At 30.6% G+C, this 25,299-nt stretch overlaps 1 pseudogene; it reads right to left on the bottom strand.

Moving 5' to 3' along the window:
- Window positions 1-17,352: 17,352 nt before the first annotated feature.
- LOC112474846 lies at window positions 17,353-17,472 on the bottom strand (annotated as a pseudogene).
- Between the last annotated feature and the right edge of the window lie 7,827 nt (window positions 17,473-25,299).

Genomic DNA, 25,299 nt, shown 5'->3' on the forward strand with positions numbered 1-25,299 from the left:
CCTAATCTTTTGGTCGCCAGGGACCGGTACTCCTATGAGAATCTAATGTCTGAGTATTTGAGATGGACCTGAGATGGTGATGCTAGTGCTGGGGAACAGCTGCAAATACAGATGAAGCTTCATTTATTCACTCACTGCTCACCTCCTTTGAGACCTGATTTCTAACAGGCCATGAAATCGTAGGTATCATGGCCTGGGGGTTGGGGACCCCTGTAGAACATCTTATAAATCCAAATAAGTAAGTTTATTGGAAAGCATATTCATTTCCAACTTAAAATCTTCTCTACTGACAATAATCTATAGCTAGCTAATTATTTTTATTTTATGTTTGTCATTGTTTTAATATCCAGGATATTTGGTAAATCCAAGCCAGAGTATAACAAAGAAGAATTCCTAAAGTTTGTAGACTCTATATGTTGCAGACAAAGCTCTATTTTGCTGCTTCTTAGTTTACTAATTACTGAGGTTCAATACCAGAAGTCTGAATACATTGGTGTTTAAACACTACAAAATGATGAAAGCTTGTCCCAAAGTGCTTTTCCTGTCTCATAGTTTCATGAGTTCTCCATGTAAAGACTGGGCTATAGGGTAATCTTTCATTCAGTCTCATTGAGAAATTACCCTCAAATCATCAAAAACTTCGAAAAAATAACCAAAACAAAAGTTCTTTACCTGGCGGAAAACCAAAATGTCCATTTTACAATAACCTCACTAACACATATTAGTTACAAGAGAAGAAAAAGTGGAGAGATTCTAAAAATGAGTTTATAATAGCATCATGATACCTTTTAAATAGTGATATTAAATATGTGGACGATTTTCTTTCTTTTATTTTTATCCTGTTTATGTTAAGATGGTCATTTTTGTAAGTAGAAACATCAAAGTACAATTTTAGGTGTTTGTGTGAGAATGCCGGTATTGATGTAGTCTCAAATGAATGTTTATTTATATATTAGCTATTTATCCTGACACAAATAGCTCATATACTTCCTCATTTCTTATATTCGTACTGAAATAAAAATAGATTAATTGTCACGGTGCAGTTATCTATCTTTTTTTAAGTGTTTCACTAGAGAAAGAAAGCACTCTACTGAGACAAATTCAGTTAATTCAATCACTCTTACTTCATATTGTACATTATTCTGTTTAGGCAGCATAACAATTCTGTTGACATTTTGCTCATAGATGACCTCTTTTAAAACTAATTCCTATTCAGTTACACTCTGTAAGTAAATCAAAAAATGAAGTGTAATATGGACAATTTATCTTTTTAAAGATCCAGAATATCAATGTGAAGGAAAAATAAAACTGACACGAAGTTCATAATGTTATAAAATAAGAAGCATTTAATTCATGGTATCTATTTGTTTGATAGATTTATGCTTGACATCCATTTTCCTGGCACAGGAACGTATCCTAAAGATATATATTTTTTAAGATTACTCAATTAGATTTAGATTTTGTTACTGAAGAGCTAAAAAAATAAGGATTCTGTGTAAATCACATACAAAAAGGTAATTATCATTAATAATTGTGTCTGGGGTTTTGCTGAAAAATTAATTTAAGTATAAGTGCTACCCAACCAAATGATTGGAAGCTGTCTATAAATTACGGAGTAAGTCTTTAGTATTGTCTAAGAAATCTAGCACCTACTCTAATGTGATATCTACTTTAAATTATTAATAGTTAATAAAAGCAAGTATTCTAAAACTCTTTAAAATTACTTTAATAATATGATATTCATAGGGGTCAAATCTGTACGTTATACAAATAGAAGATACAAATCAACATTAGAACTCAATTGCAATGGATAATACATGTCCCTACTGATTCAGACTTTTGCCAACAGTCTCCAGACTTCTTTTATTTTGATCTTTTATCAATAAAACACTTTGTTCATATATTTCCAAAATATGTATTATTTATAAATTATCTACATCACTTACTCTACTAATAAAATTATAAAAACAGATGAAACATATACAAAAATATAATCCTGTAAATGAAAAATACTTTTTTAAAATGTTATATTGTTTATTAGTAATCTAAAATTTTTTCTTATTTAAAAGTTATTATAAGTGATTCATGAATGCAATATAAGTAAAATGCTGCCTTCCCTTTTTATTCTTAAATTTAGCCACAGTAATTTATAAGTTAGCTTTTAATTTCAATTTGTTAAAATACTTGATTCTAAGGACTGACCAAGACAAAAAAGATACTGTTCAATGGTAGGTACCTATTTAAAAATGGAAAAAAAAGAGAACATTGGTGTGATTACTGAATCATTGTATTTACATTTCAACCACACAAACTTAATATACAAATCATGTAGAAAGGGGACATACTGCGCTGGATCGGTCTTCTTTTCTGTTTCCCTTCCCTTTCCCATAGGCACTATTGTGACTGGACGTCACTGAAATCTATGGTTGCCTGATTTAAAAAGCTAATTCTTCCTACAAGGAGGTGTTTATTTATTTATTTTTCTAATTCTTTGGAGACACTGCTACTGGTAATAGCTGACAATAGCTTTGACAAAGCTAAACTTTCTCCTCCATCTGCCACTTATAATTCCTTCTTTATTCCATTATGTATCCTACCATCCTCTTCTTGCCAGAGAAAACTCTCTTGAGAGGATTCCTTTAAGAATGGTCTGCAATATTTCTTCCATTTCTTTGGATTCCACAATACTGAGGCAGTATAATAACGTGATTAAGATCTTGGGTCTGAAGGCTGACAACTTTATTCGAATTGTGGCTCAAACTTGTATAAGCTTTATAACTTTAGACTAATTATGTCATCTTTCTGTGCTTCTGTTTCCTGTGCAATATAAAAAAAATATATGAGCACAGTAATAGAAGGAATTGCTATTTTTATAAGGTGATCAGGAAATGTTAAAAAGCGGTATGAAAAAAGTGAGTAAGCGAGTATGCTATATGGATATCTTTGGGAGAATGGTCAAATTGAAGGGAACAGGTGTGTCAAATTGTTGAAGGAAAAACATATTTGGATTAGAAAGACATAGAAATGGAGGTGAGTGTAGATAGAGTGGGAAAATATGGTCAAGAAGGAATGAATTAAAGAAGTTATAGAGGCAAATTATGACAGACCTGGTAGGTTATCATAAGACTATTTTTGACTCTAAAAAAAGAGAGGGAGTCAATGAAGGACTTTGAATAAAAGTGTGATAAAATCTGACTAAAGTTCTATCTTTTCCTGGAGTTTAGTTCTTCCTTTGGTCTAACACACTATATTCTAATTCAATAGGTTTACCATTCCCTTTTCCCCATGCAGGCTTCTTGGGGGCCAAGGCCATTAATTAGTCATCTTTGAATCTACAGAGCTTAGTATACTGCCTGGATTAAAATAGATGCTCTAGAATCATGTGCTGAAGAAATAAATTTCAAAAAGGAGAATAATTCAGCCCTGAATAGTCAGCTGAGTGCAATACAAAGGGCTGTGTTTTGAAATTTAGCAGATCTACAAGGTTTTTGTCTACAAGGTTTTTGTTTGTTTGCTCAGAAACACTGATTCGGTGACTTTAGGATAATTCTATAATTATTGATTCATTCTTCAAACCTTTTGACTTAACTATATGAACAAAGGATATCATCGTCTAAATTATCTGGATCTTGGTTTTCTTATTTTTACAGTTAGAGCTATAAAAATAAGAGAATAGCACTTTTCCTATAAAGTGCTATTCTCTTTCAAGATATCAAGTTCTAAATTAAGGCTACAGGTAATTTTTGGATTAACTTATCCAAATGAATCATTTCCCAGGTATGTTTTAACAAAATCAAAGGCTAGAAACTATCTTCCAATTATTAATACCTTCAGCCTATTGAGACGTCATTACTTTTATACAACATTAAAATACTTCCTTCCATTCAGTTTGACATTGATAATAATTTTGTAACTTGTTTTCCCCCCACCCCCGATATTCTTATACTGTCTAGTTTAAAACTTAACAAAGTATATACTATCTATGAACCTGTATTTCTCTTCAGTAGAAAGGAAATAGGGAGCTATTAAAACAAATGCATTAATGCAGGGGCATAAAAGCTACTATATTAGTTATCATCAAACATGCTGTAATATGAATTCAGCCACTAATTATTGAAATATATGTTAAATATTCATATTTAATTTAATATACCATGGAAATAAAGCATATAAAGGAATATGTGATATATTTATTGCAACATTCTGGAAAATTATCTTGAGGCTACAGAATAATTTAAAATATAATGGTTCTTATCACACATTCTGGGCTATTTCGTGAAACAGCCATATATTCTATTCATGACCTAGCTTTAACTTGGCTCCTCTGATATTTTCCTGCACTATTTTTAGAGCCTTGAGGGATTAGGATGGGATTTAAACTAAGATAAGTTCTCCATAATCATTGGACATTATTGTAGCATGTTAAAATAATAATACAATTTAGCATTGACATTTTATGTAGAGGGAAAGAATAAGCTTACAGCATATTTTCTATTGTTGCCCATTCCAGAGTAGAAAGACCCTTTGTAATTTTTTTAAAATAATCAGCAATGGAAAATTAAACAAAATTTGCCATTTATTTTGCTCGAGGAATTTTCTACTATATACAATCACTTGGTACAATAGGGTTTGGTGGTGTCACTAAGGACTCATTACTATGGTGACATCTCAAAGTAATGTCCATAATGTTGTTGACTTGTCATATATATTGAAAATAATTTACTATGGTGCCAGGCATGACAGCTTTAGGGAATTTTAAAAATTGTAATTCATGCTTATTAGTTAATCTAGATAATTGTATATCTTTGGATTTTAATTTGATTTCCTGGATCAGAGCTATGTCCTCACCTTTAACACTATAGTAGGATTCTTTGTTGCCTGGATTTTTTGCTACCAAATATTGTCAATAGAGAACTCTCTTCACTGTTCAACACTGCCAGTCAAGATAACCTTTACAGTAAGTGCTCATCTAGGACTTTAACTCTAATGGGGCTGATCTTTTCCAGGCAAAATCTTCTTTAGTTATGTACTGTCCTTCTAAATTCATAGCCCAAAAAGGCAAAGAAAAATAGCAGAAAGTGTAATGTATCTCTCAATCAGATTTAATTTATTAGAAGCATTAGGGGTAATTTTGATTCCTCTTCTTTCCAAAGGAAACAGTCACCTAGCTCTACCTACACCAGTCCCGCCAAATTCATCACGATTTTGACTTGTGTTATTAATTTATATACTAACATATAATTTTATTGACATATGTGGGAAAATTTATCTCATGTCATTTTAATTTCACAATGGCTATTTCATATAACTATAGAAACATATTAGTGACAGAACCATAGCTCTCTTTTGTCTCAACATGAGTAAAAATGGATTTCATAATGCATAATAAATACTAGTTGATAAAATAGTTATGCTAAAAATAGTTTTACATTATAAAATACTCCAATTCTATAACATTATAAGCCATGCATCGCTTCATATTCATCACATTTTGATTTTTAAACCCCTGCCAAGTAATGTCCTCAAAATAACAGCTGTTCATTATAACTGAACATGTCCAATTTAACAGCTTCTTTCACCATCACCCACTTTTCATTATTTGTATTCTTAGTTCTTTTCTTTTACATTTAAAAATGTATATGTATCACTATAATGAATTCATTTAATAAATATAAAGATAAGTAAATATTATTTTCATTTTAAGTAGTTTATTTTAAAATGTTACTTGAACTTAGTGTAGTTATGTATTTATATATATTACTTAAACTATAGCTTAAAATGCTTTATCAGTTTTTTAAAAAAATTAATAACATAAATATCTCTCAAGTTTTAATACTATATTAAGTTCTAATTAGTAAAAATTTGTATAGTGTAAATCTATTTTAAATATAAGTATTACTGAAGAAATATGCTTTGTTTAGCAAATTAAAAGAAAATGTATAAATGAAGAAAGTAAAAAGAGAGGATTTTTAGGAGCTTATCCAACAAAGGTATTTAGGGAAATTTATTATAAGGCCTCTCTGATTCCATTAGCTCTATATTTATATGCAGTACCCGCTTTAGCTTAACCATGTTTCAGTAAATGATCACTTGTTAATGATCACTTCTTTGAGTTTTTTTTTTATTAAAGAAAATAATTCATGTGAATATGATGTATGTGGAAGAAGTAGGAATTACAATAACAATAGAAAATTATTTATTTCTAATTCCCTAAATATTTATTTAACATCTACTATAAAAGTATTTTCACAAGCAACCATGATATGAAATGTCTCACAATCCTTCTATTAATATAAAATATTCAATCCAATCCCACAATGTTTATTTCCCATTTACTGTACTAGGCAGTGAAGAAAATAAAATAAGTCAGGACGATGGTCTTCAAAGGAACTCTGTATTATGTAGATGAGAAATGGATTTGAAATAACATACGAGTAAATATGTAAAATTTGCAAACTTTGCAATATGGCTTTTACTTCTATTTGATACCAAATTTATGTCCAGGAAATTTTTACAAAAATAGGGCCAGTTTTGCTTAGTGCATAATCTCCTGGAAATAAACCGAAAAAACAAATGTAGATTTACAAATTCTTAAGGACTCATATAGAGAATTCTGAGCGACAGAAGGGTTTAAGGAAATTCAGTGTTACCTAGCCAGCTGAGTTAAAGCCAGATTTCTTATATCCCAACTAATTAGCTCTTTCAAATAGAACATGATGTATATTGAGAAATCGCATTTACTCACATAGTTGTTATTTAATATTCTAATATAGCAATTTATTTAGAAACTCTTATTTTCATGCCAAACTATTTGCTAGTTATAAAGTTCTTTTTTTAGCTTTGTGTAATCAATTAATTCACTCATTCATCACTCATTGGAGAAGCTATCTGATAAAATATCTTTTAAATTTCCTATCTCAGAAGATAATGATTCCCTAAGAATGTATTCTTTTTGAGTAATTCGGTTTTATTAATCTGCCACATGAAATGCCCCCATATTTTTCCTAATTTTAAAACTTTATTGATTTACTTTTTTTGTAACCTTTTTAAAAGTTTTTCTAAGTAATATAAAGGTTTCAATTTTTTGAAAAAATCAGTGATTTCTCAGAACTGTTACTACAAATTCACTAAAAAAAAAAAAGAATTTGTAAAAGGATAGAAGCAATTTAAAACAATTGAGGTCAGTTATTTTTTCTAAATAGGCATGCTTTATGAGATAAAATCAGTAGTCCAATTAAGCTAAATAAAGCAGAGTCAAGACCATGTATATTCTGATGCAGTCTAGTCTAGGTTGTTTTGCATAGATCTTACTTCAAACAGAATATAATTAAGTCCTAATATCTTGGATGAAAACAAATTAATTTTTCAGGGGGTTTGGTTCTTGCTTCTGAGGGATCAAACTTATCAGAGCTGCTAAGGTCATCTATTAAACTTAGGTTGATATATATGTATTTTTAGGTCTTGAGAAGTAGATACCGAGAGATATATTGGGAGGAACACCTGTCAGGCAGACAGTAATTCAGTCTCCATGTATATAATAATATCCTCTTAATGGTGATAGGCATAGTGAGGAATAGAGAGAAGCAGTTTAACCCTTTTATAAGAAAGTATTACATTTGTTTCTTAATGCATAGCAACTTTTATACAAAGAAGTATTTTTGTTCTTGTTATTTTGCTACTACAGCTTTGAAATATAACATAGGATTTTTAAATGATCTTATATTAATTTAAAATTAAAATTATTAAAAAAAATAGATATCTCCATCTCATGCGTTATAGAAACAGAATTTCCAAATGACCAGAGATCTTTCCTCTTAGGAAATGTTTAAGTTATTTCATAGAGTGGACAAATTGTTACTTTGTGTCTTAAATTTCATATTATTTATAGTCATATACTCTTTTATAAGGAAATCGATATTTGCACACAAACTAATACAGATAGATGGTCATTTTCAGAAAGAAAATTATCATTGTTATGGCTTATTCAATAGTGGTACATTTTTTTAATCAGCCTTAGAAAACTCAGATAAATACCTGGATAAGCAGCAAAATGGTAATAAAATGTGTACAGCTCCCAACCTATTCAATCTCACATGCCATTTTTAGAGAAATAAAAAGATTTGGGACTTGGCATATTCTACTAAAATACATGAGAGACAAAATCATTGATTCTGCCTTTTATTCTTTGAAACAAAAACTGCAGTTTCTAGTAAGTTTACCTATTAGCCTGCTGTGTTTTTCTCTTATATGAAATGGACTAATTAATAATATTTAGAATTAATTATAACAATTCCAAAGCCACACACACCATTTTGAAAATGCCAAATAATGCATATATTTATGGAAAAAAATCAGGTAATATTACCAAATAATAATTTTTGATCTTTTGGTTTCTACAGTTTTACTTTGGTAGAGTTTGAAACTTCAAGATCTAGGACAAAATTTAGCAGTCTTCAGTCAATAAACATTGCATGAATTACCGATATTATGTGCTCTTAGTTTGGTTTGCAAGATTAGTTTGTACACTTATTCAAATATAATCAAGGCTAAAAATATGCTCTGAATTGAAGACAGAATGGTAAACAATACGCAATCCCTTCCCTCAGGATACTTATAGACAGAAATAAACTGTCTTTAATATAAAGCATGATAAAAAAATCACATGATCCACCAAGCTAAATTATTATATTTTTAACTATATGTTAAAACACTCTTAATGCTGTTATTTCTCTTCATAGCACAGACTCAGGTGATTTTATACGTATTCATTTTGTGTGTGCGGGTGTGTGTGTATGTGTTTTCTCCTTTCTCTCTGTCTTCCTAATAGACTGTGAGCCTCGGGGTACTGTGATCTAAGAGTTCTGATCTTACCTACTTATTGATCTTTGTATGTCTGGTGCCTAGTGCCTAGAAGAACATAGAGGGATTCAGTAATTACTTGTTATGTGAATGACCAAGATGCTATTTCTATAGACTTGTTTTATTAAAGGCTGAGCTTCCCACAGGCATTTTTTGTCAAAGAAAATTAGTCTTTATACTTAATTACTCTTTCCTTCTATAAAAATATATATTCAGTATATATTTTATACTGATATGTTGTATATAATATACGTTATTATATATACACATATATAATAGTAGTGGAAAACAACAGTAAAGTCTGATCCTTATTTATTACATAATATTCTTTAAAAATGATACTTGATATATGGAAGATATTTAATAATTAAAATGCATAAAGATTTTCCAAACTGCAATTCTTCTCAATCACCCATTAATTAAATTTTGATTCATGTAAATTAGAGGTGAATTGAGAAATGGGCTTTTGATTATAAAAGAATTATATAATCATAAGGTCTGTCATACCTAATGTTGGTATTGGTGGTTAACACATTGCATTCTTATTATACAAACAGTACTCTACTAAAGTCACAGATACATTCTATAATCATTACATTATTCTATAGTAATTTTACATACTAGGAGACTTGGAGGTTTTAAGAAACATCCAAGGTCGCAAACTGAGTGGAGCCAAGGTGAAATTCGACCAGTCCTTTGAGACCTCATTGTTGGCACCATTGTATATACCTTTTAAGACATAGTCTGGAAGTCACAACATATAATCTTTTATTTCCAATTTTATTTTCAATTTATTTTTAACAGACTATTGACATTCAATAGTCTGTTATATTCATTGCAGGTGTACAGCGGAATGGTTAGACATTTACATAATTTATGAAGTGATTCCCCCAATTAGTCTAGTACCCACCTGACATTATACATAGTTATTACAGTATTATCGACTATATTCCCTATGCTGTTCTTTACATCCCCTTGACTATTTTATATCTACCAATTTGTACTTCTTAATCCCTGCACCTTTTTCACCCGTCCCACTAATTCCCCTCCCATCCAGTAATCATCAGTTTGTTCTCTGTATGTCTTTGTTTTGTTTGTTTATTTTGTTCTTTAAATTCCACATTTAAATGAGCCCATATGGTATTAGTTTTTCTCTGTTTGAGTTATTTCACATAGCCTAATACCTTCCAGGTCCATTCATGTTGTTGCAAATGGTAATATTTCAATCATTTTTATGGTTGGGTAATATTCCATTGTATATATGTACCACCTATTCTTTATCCAACCGTCTTTTGATGGGCTTCCATATCTTCGCTATTGTAAATAATGCCTCAGTGAACATAGGGGTGCATACATGTTTTCAAATTAGCATTTTGGATTTACTTAAATAAATAACCAGAAGTGGAATTGCTGATTCATAAGGTAGTTCTATTTTTTAACTTTTTGAGGAACCTCCAAACTGTTTTCCATATTATCTCCACCAATTTGCAAGCTCACCACAGTATAGGAGGGTTTCTTTTTCTCCACATTCTTTCCAACACTCACTGTTTATTGATTTACTGATGATGTCCATTCTGACAAGTGTGAGGTGATATCTCTTTGAGGTTTTAATTTGCATTCTCTGATGATTAGTGACTTTGAAAGTCTTTTCATAGATATGCTGGCCATTTATATGTCCTCTTTGGAGAAATGTCTATTCAGGTCCACTGTCCATTTTTTAATTGGATTGTTAGTCTTTTTTGGTGTCGAGATGCATGAGTTCTTTATAAATTTTGGATATTAACCCCCTATTGGATGTATCATTGGAAAATATCTTCTCCCATTCAGTGGGTTGTCTGTTCATTTTTTTGATGGTTTCTTTTTCTGTGAAAAAACTGTTTAGTTTGATGTAGTCCCATTTATTTATTTTTTTCTTTTGTTTCTCTTGACTGAGGAGATATATCAGAAAAAAATATCACTAAAAGCAGTCAGAGAATTTACTGCCTATATTTTCTTCTAGAAGTTTTTTTTTTTTTTTAATTTTTTTTTTCTTTTTTTAGTTTCGGGTCTTATATTTAAGTCTTTTATCTATTTTGAGTTTATTCTTGTATATGGTATATGAAAGTGGTCTAGTTTTATTTTTATTTATTTATTTATTTATTTATTTATTTATTTATTTATTTATTTCTATTTTTTTTGCATGTATCTGTCCAGTTTTCCCATCACCATATAATCTTTTTACCTCCTGCCAGGTGGGGCAGTTACATGTTCTCTTGCAAGACAGTGATCTGTATGTTATCTTCAAACGAAGAGGTAGCTTCTTTTATATTCCTGTGCTGCACAGGGATTTGGGCACCGTTGCTCTTATAATTAAGTCCTGGTCTTGCTCCTCAATTTTTACAGCTCTCCAACTGCGGGAGATGAGTCTCTTTATAAGTTTCCAAAGAAGTCTCCTAACTCTTAGTCTTTAAAATGAGTTATTCTCCCTAGTCTTTCTTTGTCTTTTTCAGTGCATCAGTGGGACTCAACAAGAGCCAACTGATTCCATCATTCTTATGATTTCTACTTAAGTGCCTATTATATCCTATTTTTCAGTACATTCCTCCCTCCAGTACCCCAACCCAGTTCTAAGCTGGTATAATGTTTTAATACTTGCACTACTAAACCATGGTCTCAGCCACTCACACCACTGGCAGAATTCTCTTTGCTAGGTGAATCACAGATAACCCAGCTTCAAAATGCCATTTTACAGTCCCCATACTAAACTATTCCTGGTTCTAACTCTTGTAAGTGGTACTCCGCAGGAAACTCTCTAAGAGATGAAATTTTTCATATGGAGGGTTTGTTGTGAAATACTCTGGAAACTATATCTGTGAGGGAGTAAAGAAAAGGGAAATTGGTGGAGAGCAGAAAGTGCTTTTGCTTGGGCGCCTCTTCAGAGATGTCTCAAATTGAGACCAAAGGGCTTAGTCTTTGTATTTATGTTTAAACCAATAATTGGATGTAGGCTGTACTGGGGGTTGGAGAGAGTGGCACAAAATTGAGCAAAGCAGCTCCCTGCAGGCAAGGACAAATTCTAGGGAAGAACTCAGCTGTGGTGTGTCAACTGCCAACACTCCAGGCTACAGGGATTAGGAGAGTTCCAGATAGGAAGAGGGCTCTGAGTGGTACACTACAGCATGCACACGGCAGCCCATGGAGCTGACTAGTGAAGAAAACAAATTTTAACTAAGAAACACAGCCATTGGCAAGCAGAATTTGAGAAGCTAAACTGGGTAGCCAAGGCCATGTGATTTTTTATTTTCTGGGGAAAAAAAGTACTGCTTAAGGATTCTGGGCAAAGCAAGCATTCTCCCTCCTTTGATAACAGTAATTCAAAAAGATATTTATTTGAAAGGAATATATTTAAGTGAGTATACAGAGTTTTAAAATCAGAGAAATTTGTAAACGTGTTTCTTTACTTAATATGTAAATGAACTTGTATAAATATATTTTTGAAAGAATAAGTTTTAGCAGCAAAATTATTCATTTAAAAATTTTTTCGAAAATATAAAATCATCATAGTTTTCAAGGGAGCAAAATATTTGTGTAATAAATGTGTCATTGGCTAGTTTTAAAATTCCACTCAAGTAAACCTTGGGGTCAAATATATGTTTCAGCAAATGTTTTATTTTTTTTAACATTTTCAGCAGATGTTTTAAATAATTTTTACTGTTTTGTGAGGAATAAAGAGTGAAAACCTATATTTATTAAAAAAACAGAAATGAAAGTTAATTTCATGTTTAATCAATGATTATTTCTAAGAAGAGCTCTAGTTTAATATATAGTAGTATCTTGAGGAGTGGGAAAGGTTCATCAGTTATGTTATTATGTGCACACTAGTTTATTTCCCTTGCTTTTGAAGGCCTCATTCATTCAACTAATCACATTTGTGGAATGTCTTCTTTCTGTGGAACTTCAGGCTCAGGATACAAAGGTGAACTGGGCACATGTCCAGATTTGCTTTGAAGAGATATTTTGATAATTTCAAAAAAATTAATATCACACGAGTGTTATAAATGAAATATGAATCAATGTGGAGACCCAAAGATCCAGCAGCTATTTCTTCTGCTTTGTAGAAAGAACAAAAATCTTCGTAAAGTTTTGTGTGCCTTCTTAAGGGATAAATAGGAGTCTGCCCAGCAGAGAACTGAAGTTAATTCTGTAGTATGTGGTTGTAAAAATGTGGTGAATATTACTGTAGTGCATGGCATGCTGGGTGGAAAGATGCACAGTGGTTGAAAAGAGATGAGAGTTTTGGTCTCAGACTAGGAAGGACAGTTTATTACAAAAGATAGAGTTTAGATTTTGTCTCATGGGTGGTAGCAGTGAACAGGGTCTTGTTTGGAGCTGAATAGTATGTTTGTGTTTAATTTTTAGAGTTAACTGGCTGTTATGAAATAGGAACGAATGTATCCAGAGACATATAGATCTCATCTATTTTCTATATAGAAATGTAGTAAGGTAATGATAGGTGTCTGGAAATAAAAATCTAAGGTAAACAAAATAATTTAATAGAATTAATATAATAAAATTAAAGAATGTAATGGTATTTAATTTTTAAAAAATGTTTGTTTGCTTTCTGTGCTAACCAGAGATCTGCCTTTGAGTATAGACTGCCAGAAGGTAGACAGATGGACATTGGTTAGGGAATAATGTCCACTAAAGATCTACCTAATCCCTAAAACTGTGAAAGTTACTTTATATGGTAACAGGGACTTTACATATGTAATGAAATTAAGATTTTTGAGATGAGATGGTTATCCTGGGTTATCTGGATAGGCCCTAAATGTAATCACAAGTATCATTGTAAGGAGGCAAAACTAGAGGTTTGAAGAGAGGATATGGTAATGTAAAAACTGAAGCATGATACTACACTATTGAAGGTGAAGGAAGAGGACCATGACACAAAAAAATGCAAGGAAGCACTCTAAAGCTGGAAAAGGCAAAGAAACAGATTCTCCCCTAGAGCCTCCCATGGGAGATCATATTGTCATAGGTAGTTGTCTTTATTAGCCCTTCAGAAATATGTCCCACAAATAATTCTATTCTTAGCCCAGTTTTATAAATGAGAAGACAGGTTAAGTAATTGTGCAATAGCATTATGAGAAGAAACAAAAGTTGGGCTGCCACTCAAGTTCCCTAAACATTGTAAAGAAAGTAAAACCAGTAAACCGAGGGTGGGGAGAAGTTTTATGATTTAATAAAATGAATAGAATATATAAAAATGTCTTATAAATTCTTTGGACTTCTATCTTTTAATGAGAGGCAGACAATTTTTAGGATCATTTCCATTCTGTAGATACCTTAAGGGAGAACAATGTGGTTCCCATGTACCTATTAAGTATTTTTAAATAGGAATTTAGATAGATAGATAGATAGATAGATAGATAGATAGATAGATAGATAGATAGATGATAGATAGAGATAGAAATAGATGTATTCATATGTATATTGAATTGGCAGTATAGGAGACTAATTAATCCTCACATACTGTTCCTATTTATTCATTTATGCCAAACTCTGTTTACATAATTAATAATTTATAACAACAAATATACACAACACCACTGACCAGCAGCGACATATTTCTTTTGGAAACATGACTTTAAGGCCTATATCCTAAATCATTAGTTGAGTAATGTCAAATGTGAGAAAGTATAGATTTATTTCATGACTTTAATGATTTAGGGGACAAATTCAAATTTGTAAATATAAGTTGAGTCACAATTTGGCTTTCCTAGAAGTAGAAAACAATGTTAAAAATAAACATTTAAATATTTTGGAAGATGTACTGGAAAAAAAGGTAGGTGTATGAAAATATATATTAGGTTACCTGGGCTCTATATCAGTGAAGAAATGATTGACAGTAACAAAAGAAGGTACTGTGAAAAATTCTTTCAAAATTATCTTTTTCTTAAAATTTTAAGATGATTGCTTAAAAGTTTACATTATTTTTTAAGAAAGTGATTATACAATATATGATTTTAAAGTAACTCACGATTCCATATACCACACGCAAATTACTTTTATTATTCATAGTTAAAATTTTCTTCTCATTATAAATACTTATAGTAACCAGATAAAAAGAAAATGGAAAACTATTTATAAACTTTAAATCACAAGTCAGGAGAAGAAGGAAGGCAGGGAAAAATGAGTGGGAGGGGGCTAAGAGAAGGGAAGAGGAAGTGGAAGAAAGAAATACATATGTTTGGTTATCCTAAGGAGAAATGAGTAGTGATCAAATTAATAACATTAAATTCTAAAATTCCAAACACATCTTGGTGGGCTTGTTTTCATAATCTATAAAATTTAGGAATAACAAATTTGCCTCTTGGGAATATTATTGGATATATGGATTTCAACATGCTAATAATGAGAGAGATATTTGAAATCATGTTTTACTCTTTCCTATGCACTGTTACACCTTCCTAGACTTTCCTACCCACTGCTTACTGCTTTCTTGTTTATAACACCTGTGGCTGAGTTCTTATTTTTACACTTCTTACTCACTACTGATTTCGACTGCAAAGGTAGCTTATCAGCCTGCAGTAAAATTATGATGTTTAACCATAAAACAAAAAAGCCCTTCTATCAGGGAACTGTAATCTACAGATTTATAAAGCATTTAATAATTGTTAAAGTCATGATCTCTCATGAAGACAGTTTACAATATGACTCTCTTCCCTTGCTTCAGTCAGAGCAGATCTGCTTTGAGCTGCTTTATTTATTAATTTATATACCCTGGAGAAATGTGTCCTAATTAAAATTAACAAATTTTAAAACCACTAGACCAAATATTCTAATGTTTAAGACAGCTTAGGGAAATAAAAGATGTAAAATTCTATGAGCTTTCTAATGTGTTAGAAAACTGAGTATGAGAAAAGGAACTATATATTACCTTTTTGTGAAATATTTTAGAAAAAGCCTAATGCAGGAGAAAAGTGATTTCGAGTCCATGATGTGCTTGTATTTTCATTGTTATTTGACTTTTAGACCAAAAAGTAATTGTCTCAAACATCCAAACTATCTATAGCAGAATTGCATTCATATTCTGGCATCTCTATGTTTGTGATAGTCTATTAGAAAATTATATTTTTTGTATTTTTAAGTATTATATATGTCCTGAGGATAAAGCTTTGGGTAATAAACTAAATCTTTAGTTGTTAAATTGAGTCAATATAGAAAGCACTGTTCAAGATATAAGAAATGTGTTTGAAGTATAAACGTTGATGGCAGATGAGTTATTTTTCTATGGTAACTATATTATTAGTAAAGAATAAAATTCTGGTACTGGTAGCCTAAACACTGTTATTCTAGTTTTAGAATCTTTATTTAAAAGCAAGAAACTTTGTAAAGAGTCACAAATAACTTATGAAGATAGGGCATGCAATAAGATAGCTAAATAATAAGCGATGAATTGCTAATAGAGATTATCAGTCAAAAATAGCATAGTAGAAAAACAGCTGAGATTATTTTGAAGAATATAATATGAATTGTTTTAGTAGATTGACTAGAATACAGAAAATAAACCTAGTGGAATTTGTACTCAATGTCCTTTCCTCATTTAGAATAGGCACTAAAATACTAATTTGCCCTTCTTATTACTAAGAAAAAATATCTTTACATGGAAACAATGACCAAGTTTCTTAAAAGTTTATATTTCCTTTATAAAGCATTTTAAAATATAGTTTGATTTATGCACTATTAATATCTACATCTAACATGTGCCTTTTCATACTTTTTATATTACATTTTTCCATGTTACAGAAATTGTGTTTTTCTGAAACAGTTCTGCCTTGAAAGTATTACTCAATGTAACATGTACTTTCATTGCCTTATTTCAAATATGTTCAATGAAATTCAGCATTTTTAACTGTTTACAGAAATTTTTAAATATTCCATTAACTTTCTGTCAGAATAACACTTATTACTTGATTTTAGATTTAAAGCACCATGATAAATCATTTCTCTGGCTAAAAGAAACCATATTAACATAGTTTTGGTGGTTTGTTTTTAAGAATAAAAATTACTGCATTTATGTCTAATGCTGAATATTATTATAGCAAGTATTTGGCAACTTTTGTGCCAATGGCCAATTCTTTAGATCATAATAGATTTAAATTAATACTTAAAATAACAAAAAAAAAGACGTTAAGTCAATAGGCAGAGCCCTTCATTCTTTTAAGAACAGAATTCATTTTGAATTTTACTTCAATTTTTTTCATTTTTTTTTAAGAAAAATAAAGAAATCTTTATCTTTCTGCCAAGGATTATGAGTAATAAATCAGAAAATGAACACAATTTAAAATGTTTGTCAGTTTTACTCTTTCAGTGTGTATCTAAAGTTTCAGGAATCTAAAAGTAAGTTTCATACAAGATATATTTTATTTTTAAAATTATTTTTAACATATTTTTATTTATTTATTCATTTTATTTTATTCTATTTTTCATTTTATTTTTTTATTTTTTTTACGCCTATAGCACCTGGTCTTCTTAGGTGATCTCCCATCCAAGTACTAACCAGGCCCAACCCTTGCTTAGCTTCCAAGATCAGACGGGATAGGGCTTGTTCAGGGTAGCATGGCTGTAGGCTAATATATTTTTTAATTTTTCAAATACAGGATATATTTTAGTAAGATGAATTTGGTGGCTAAGACTGAATCAAATATAATTATCTTAATACGTAAACACTTTTTGTAGTAGAACCAGTCCAATTTTTCTTTCATTTGTATTTTCAATTCTCATTTATAAAACTGGTTTTAGTTAATTGTGATAGAAGCATTATTTAAGGAATTCTAAAGTGTATTTTTTTTTCCTTAGGAAAGTGAGATGATTAAATATCTAGAAATTATAAACAAAATATTCTCCATGACTATATTATTATCCATTATTATCATATATTTAATGCTCTAATATCAATTATTTAATTCAACTATAAGACAGTATTCCACATACTGAGTACAATTAATAAATACAACAGTTAATTTCCTGCCCCCCAGGATGTATATTTTATAAGTTACAGAAATATACAATAAAATATTTCAAAATATAGTAAATAATAAGTGGAAAATATAATATGTACATAAGTAACTAACATAATTAAAAAGTATCATAAAAGACATATAGTAATTATGAGAAAGGAAAGTATACTAGAAATGATCAAGGATTAAGGTAGAATGTGGGAATTATTTTGACCTTGTAGGAAGGATAAAATTTGGAAAGTTGGGGCAGAGATTAGGGGAAGTTAACAAAGATATTTCAGCTGGTAGAATGTCAAAGAAGCAGGAAACAGACTGAGGAGTAGTCTAGGTTACCTGGAGAGGTCACAGCATTAAGAGAACATTTTAGGGAAAATTTACTGGCATTTTAACTATGACTCAGTTATCATATGAAGTTCTATACTAAGAACTCATTTCATTCTCACACCCTCATCAGCCAGGTATTATTATTTCTGATTTTCCTTGAGATTAAGAAACATAATTATGATTGTATAGCTAATAATTCATGGAGCTAGAGTTTAACTCTCGGTTGTCTGTTACCAAATCCCCACAGCCTTAAAAGCTGCAGTAAATTCTCAGGTTTTGGTCTTCCAAAAATATGTTTATTCTCCTTTCCAAATTGAAGGGTTTTGTTTGTTGGTTGATTGGTTGTTTGGTTGATTGGTTGGTTGTTTTTAACTGAGCATAGACTTTTAGGTTGGTATTTATTTTCTTGTATTCCATTACAATATTGATCTACTGGGCTCTTGCTTCTACCATCAAGAAGTCAGTTGTCAATCTTGATGTTCCTTTAAAAATAATGTGTCTTCGTTCTTTGGCTGCCTTTAAGATTTTTTTTTTTTAATTTCTTTCATTATCAGCAGTTTTAACCTAGATGATCTTTTCTTTGTACTTATCCAGCATAGATCTGGAGAACTTTTTAAATCTGTGGTGATTGTCTTTTGTTATCTTTGGACAATAATTAGGCAGTAACTTTTTAAAATATTGCTTATTCTATTTTTCTCTTTGTCGAGGGGATGAGGGTGGAGTCCTAACATCTGTCAGGTTTTTTTTTTTTTTCATTATTTCCCATATTTCTTGTCTATTTTTCTGTCTTCTCTATCATTATTTTTCTATATGTAGTTAACTCTGGATATCCACAGCTAATTATCTACTAAGATTTCTGTTATTATTCTTAGTTTAATATAAATATTGGATTAAATTTTTACATTTTAATTATTATTATTTTAAAATCCACAGTATTTCTTTGACTCTTCTATTGCAGGTTTCTAGTGAAATTTTCTGTCTCATTTTATATATTTTTTAACATATTAATCATAGTTATTTAAAAATATCCAGTAACCACAATATTTGGATAGTCTATTTCTACTGTCTAGTCTTCTCTTGAATTTTGTTCCTTGATATTTCTTAAATTTTTTATTGAATACCAGCCATTTTGTGTCAAGCATTGAAAAGCTCTACCTAGTGTTAAATTCTTACAAAGAGTAGATGAAGTACAGACAGATGACTTCAGTTCAGTTGAGTGGGATTTTAGCATGATCTGGGCTGGAGTTTTTGCTAATTTGTCTTACTTACTGATTGTGGCCCTTTAGAATTACAACTGAAATCCAAAAGGGTTTAGCAAGACCATTCCAAAATTTTGCAGGCTCTAAATTCCAACCTCTGGTTTTCCTGCACCACACACTACTGAATCTTTGCTGTTCGCTTTCACTGCTTTCTACTTGCATTGAGTGGTTACACTCTAGGGAACAAAGGTCTCCAAAGATTGCTCATCAAAGTTTAATCTTACTTCTCTGCTCTTCTCTTAATGGACCTATCTCCTTGACAAAGCTAAATGCCGATATTTTATTTTCATTCACCAGAGATTTGCTGAAAGCTCCAGCTACCTCTTTCTGCTTAACTTTGTGGTTTTATTCATTTATTAATTTTAATTTGAATATAGTTAGTATACAATATTATATTAGTTATATTAGTTTCAGGTGTACAATATAGTGATTTGACATTTTTATACCTTATAATGTGATCACCCACTAATTCTAGTAATCATATGTTACCATGTAAACTTATAACAATATTATTTACTATATTCCCCTTCATCCTTTTTCATTACACCCATCTTCCCATATTCTTCCCCTCTAGGAATCATCCCTTCAGTTTTTATTTCTGAGGCTGTTTTTGTTTTGTTTTGTTTTGTTTTGTTTCTTTTTTTTTTCAATTCCAGATAGAAGTAAAACAATATGGTATTTATCTTTCTCCATCTGATATTTCACTTAGCATAATACTGACTTTGTCTATTCATGTTGTTGCAAATGGCAAGATTTTATTATTTTTTATTGCCATATAATGCTTCATTGTATCTATATACCATATCTTCTTTATCCATTCATCTATTGATCAGCAACTAAGTTGCTTCCATATCTTGACTATTGTAAATAATACTGCAATGAACATAGGGTGCATATATCTTTTTGAACTAGTGTTTTTATTTTCTTTGAATAAATGCCAGAAGTGAAATTGCTTTTATTTACCTGAATTTAAATAGGCAAATGTCCTGGCATTTACAGCAGAACCAAGTTTGATATTATCTTAGATTGCTTCCTTTCTCCAGAATTTAGGAAATCCAATCATCTTATTTTTGTTGTTGTTGTTGCTGTTTTGTTCATTTTGTTTTGTTTTAAGAATCCAACAATTGCTTTATATATTTTGTTTAATTTCTCTAATTGTTTTTGGTAAAATAATATTTGACAGAATGTTTTTGCTTGCTTATTTGGTAAATAGCTTTTATTAATATAAGGACATTCTCATTGACTTCTCATTTGCTAAGAGAATTTGTATGAATGTATATTGAATTTCATAATAACTTTTCTTCATCCGAGATATTCAAACCATTTTTTTCTTTAATAGATTTTCTTGTGTTGAAGCACACTTCTGTATGCGAGTGAGGGGAAACTGCTAGCTTATAATATAATATATTTTGAAGACATCGTTAGATTCCATTACTTAAATTTACTTATTTTTTCATTTTTTTTTTAATCTTAAGTGAGATGACTGAGTTTACATTTTTTGTTATATGCTTGCCAAGTTTTACTACTCTCAAAAAATAAGTTGGGTAGTTTTCCCTCTTTTTCTATTTTTTGCACCTGTATGGCATAAGAAGGGAATTAAAGATTTGGAAGTAATTTTATTTCAGTTTGTATGAGCCTACTGTTAATCTGCCTCTTTTGGCACATTTTAAAATATCTATTTGTTTAATAATATTTTCTATTTCTCCTTGATCAATTATCCTAATTTATGTTCTGAAATTTGTTCATTTTGTCTAAGTTTGGGTATTATAATTGACACATTGCTAGATTCTCTTCCTTCTCCTCTTCTGTTTTCCTAGTCTGATAATCTTTATATTTTAGTAAATAGCTTAACTTGTTTATACAAAGAAATAATATGAAGATGGATAATTCTGACCAGTTGCAGTATTTTCTGCATGTTATACTTTGACCTTATCAGATTTAGATTGATATGCCTAGAGGTAATGACTACTATTAATTGATGGTAGTCATATGTCACTAAACTAAGCATGTTATAATCATTACTACACACAATGCTCAAGAAAAGCTTAAGAAGTAAATATTATTGGTACTTTATGTATGGAAGCAACTGAGACTTTGGGAATTTAAATAAATTACTTAGAAACATTAACTAGGTTAGTAGTTGTGGTAGGCAGAATTATAAGATGGTCGTAAGATTTCCACCTCCTAGTGTATTAGGCCCTGTAAAATCTCCTCTCCTTGAATATAAGACCTATGAGTATGATAATATATTACTTTGATGATTATGTTACATTATTTTTAAAAATAACTTTTATTCCTGTAACTAAGGTCCCTAATCAGTTGACTTTGATTTATCAAAAGTAAAGTTATCCTGGGTGGGCCTGACCTAATTAGATGGGCCCTTAAAAGAGATAAGTTGAAGTAGCAGATGATCTCTGGTTGGCCATGAAGAAGCAAACTGCCGCATTAAGAATAGGAAGCCCTAGATCAAAGGCCTAAAAACAGTCTCTGGATGTTTAGTGTAGTCTTTGCCTGTCAGGTAGCAAGAAGACTTAAGTCCTATAATTACAATAAAATTAAATTTGCTGACAACCATTGAGTTTGGAAAATGTCTCCAAGCCTCAGGTGAGATCATAACCCAGCTAATATGTGGGTTTCAACCTGGTAAGATTCTAAGCAAAGGATTCAAATAACCCAGATGAGACATTGACCTACAGAAATTCTAAGGTAGAAAATTTATGTTGTTTAAAGCTGCTAAATTTGTGGTAATTTGTTATGCAGCAATAGAAAATTAGTGTACCAAGCATGTCTAGAAATTTAATAAGCAACAAAACAAGTGTTAAAATTTTATTACAGACTTCAAAATTCATATTCAGGATTATTCTCTTCTACTTACCTTAGTATGTTTGACATTAGTCACAGAAATTTAAAACATCTAGCTGTTGACCAGGAAAACTAAACACTGCATAGTTCATCCTATTACATTTACCAAACTTGACCACTTTGTTTTCTGTCTCACTGGCTGTGCAGTTTACTGTGGCAGATCTGGTTCATCTTCTATCATCTCTGTCGTCTGTGTCTCCTTCTTACCTACATATTTTCAAACTACAAAAAATGTTTTATCTAAATTCAGTGGAAAGAGTAATGTCTATTTTGTATTAAGAGGTAAAAATGATGTGGCTCCAACTTCATATATTATGCAAAGTTTTACTCATTTCAGTAAACATATTTTAAATACATTTCTCTCTTCAGCAAACCTACTTCAAATGCCAAGATAATGTAGTTTAAAAATAGTATTTTACCTTTGACTATTATTTAAAATTACTGGAATTAATTAATTTTACAATGCTAAATGGAAAAGTGTTTTGCACTAAGAATGTCTAAACCCAGAAAAATGCTTCTGAATCAAGTAAGCAACAGATGAATAGAAATACTTGAACTCTGGGTTATTTCTAGTTATTTCTACTCTTCAACATTTATAATTTTTTAATGTTTAATATTAGATAAAAATGTTTCCTTTATTCTCTTATATTTTCTTTTCATACAGATTCTATTGTATCTGGTGATCACTGTTATAGAATCTGACACTTTAATGATAATTATACCATTAAATTAATGATAATTTTCCACTAATTATTAGATCATCAGGAATACCAATAAGCTTTTAAAGAATATATGGCTTCGATAGAAAAGAAATTCAATTGGCTTTTTGACTCACTAAATTTGTTTCAAATTGTTACTGAGATGTCAAAATAAAAACCAGCAAAAAAAACCCCTGCTTTTGTCTTTACAGAAATGATTTATACCTTTTAGAAAGTGAATTGTCAGAACATAACTAAAGGGCAACTCAACTTGTCCCACAGATTTCATGCTTGTGTCATCCATCCTACTCTGTCCATCACTGTGTTGGGTAGTTTTCCCCCATTCACTACAGCACACAGTTGACTTGCCTATTGTAGAATTGCTTCCGCTTAAAATAGCAAATTCATAAAACAAAATATAATCATTACATTTAATTCGTATGTAAGTCCTCTTTTAAGGCTGACAAAAAAGAAAAGGAGAAAAATATGTAAGTCTAAAACAAGCTATGAAAACTTTGTGACTATTATTACACTCATTGAGAAGTTAACAAAGTGGGGTAACAATGCATGAGAAAATCGCTGCTAAAATTTAGGAGACCATGAGTACTGTTAATGAGTACTCTTGAGTGGAGAATTAACACATGAGTCAGGAATAAAGCCAAATGTTAACAATACGGTGGTTCTCATTCTTCTGCTTTTCAGCTACTTATAAGCCATAGAGAAACAAATGGCCCTGTTAAATCAAAGCAGAATACTCAGTGGCAACTCTCCTACATTTGAATTACTGTAACCTAAATGTACATACATGGAACATACATTACTTCTTTGCTAAATGTAACATTTGAAAAAAATTTGCTATTCACCTCTAACAAACACACAGAATGTTTTTGAAATCTGTTTTGGGTGCTAACGACAGGTTTTGCATTATTTTTCCTATTATATGATTTTTTTTTTATTTGTTCAACCAATACGCATTACATATTTAGTGGGTGCCAGAATGCCTCAAGATGCTGGGAAGTATTAAACTGGAGCTTGTTCTCTAATCTCAGGGGACTCCCACTCCTAGTGTGGGCATGTAAATATGTAGACATCTTTATTCACAAATAAAGAAACTGGGTTGGCATAATCTAGTGCAGCTCTGTGCAGTAGAAATATAATGATACCTGTGTGTGCTTGACATTTTTTAGGAGCCACATTTTTTTAAAAAGTTAAAGGAAAGAGTTGAAATTAATTTTAACATGATTTCTTTAATTCTTTATATCCAAATTATCATTACATTATGTAAGTAATAAAATTATTAGTGAGATGCTTTACATTATTTTTTATGCTAAATCTTCAAAATTCTGTGTGTATTTTATACTCATAGCACATCTCAGTTGGGACTAGCCACATTTCAATGCTCTATAGCCACAGATGAATAGCGGCTACTGTATTGAATAGTGAAGATCAAGATAACAGCTAACATTGATTTTAATATTTTGCATAGTGCTAAATCAGAATCTTTGAATGTAGAAGCCCAGATTCTACTTTTTTGACAAGAGCACTATTTTTCAAAAATATTTTTAGTATATAATTACCCCACAGTAATTAGAGGTTTTTCGTTTGTTTGTCCAATCCTGGGAAAGCAAAATTTACTTTTAGTATTCTGAATATTGTCATAGGCCAACTCTATCCTTTAGAAAATAATATGCAAAGTTTTACAATTTTAATCAACCAACAGTACTGAATTTACATAGATTAATTATTTGTAAATAATACCAAAAGCTGTCAGGAGGTTAATTTGTCATAATTATATATTTTTTAAACTTGTGAGCTAGTTGCTGAGCTTCATATTGAGTTTAATTTTACACAATCACTACCTCTTATTATTACACATCATTTTTATATTGAGACATTTAACAAAGTCAATAGTTCCATATTGTGAGTATAATTCATAAGTATTTTTATACCTTATGTATATTTTATTGATATGCTGCACATTTTTATTGAATTACATACTAATGAATACTTTTTACACAGTTTATAAACTGTAATAAAAGTAATTTGGGGGAAGTATTGACATTCTGTAAAAATTCTAAAAGGCATGAGTTGATTGAGAGATTGAAATAGCCAGGAGTAATATTTGAAATTTAGGCTTAATGGTAAGAAATAATCTAAAGGTTGTATAATTATTCCCTTAGAGCTACCAATGTGTGTGCCTGTCTGGTTGGGAAGGAAGTTTTTGTGAACAAGAATCCAATGACTGCAAAATGAATCCTTGTAAGAACAATTCCACCTGTGCTGACCTTTACAATA

This window comes from Pteropus alecto, unplaced genomic scaffold (assembly GCF_000325575.1).
Source record: "Pteropus alecto unplaced genomic scaffold, ASM32557v1 scaffold7, whole genome shotgun sequence".
Lineage (NCBI taxonomy): Eukaryota > Metazoa > Chordata > Mammalia > Chiroptera > Pteropodidae > Pteropus > Pteropus alecto.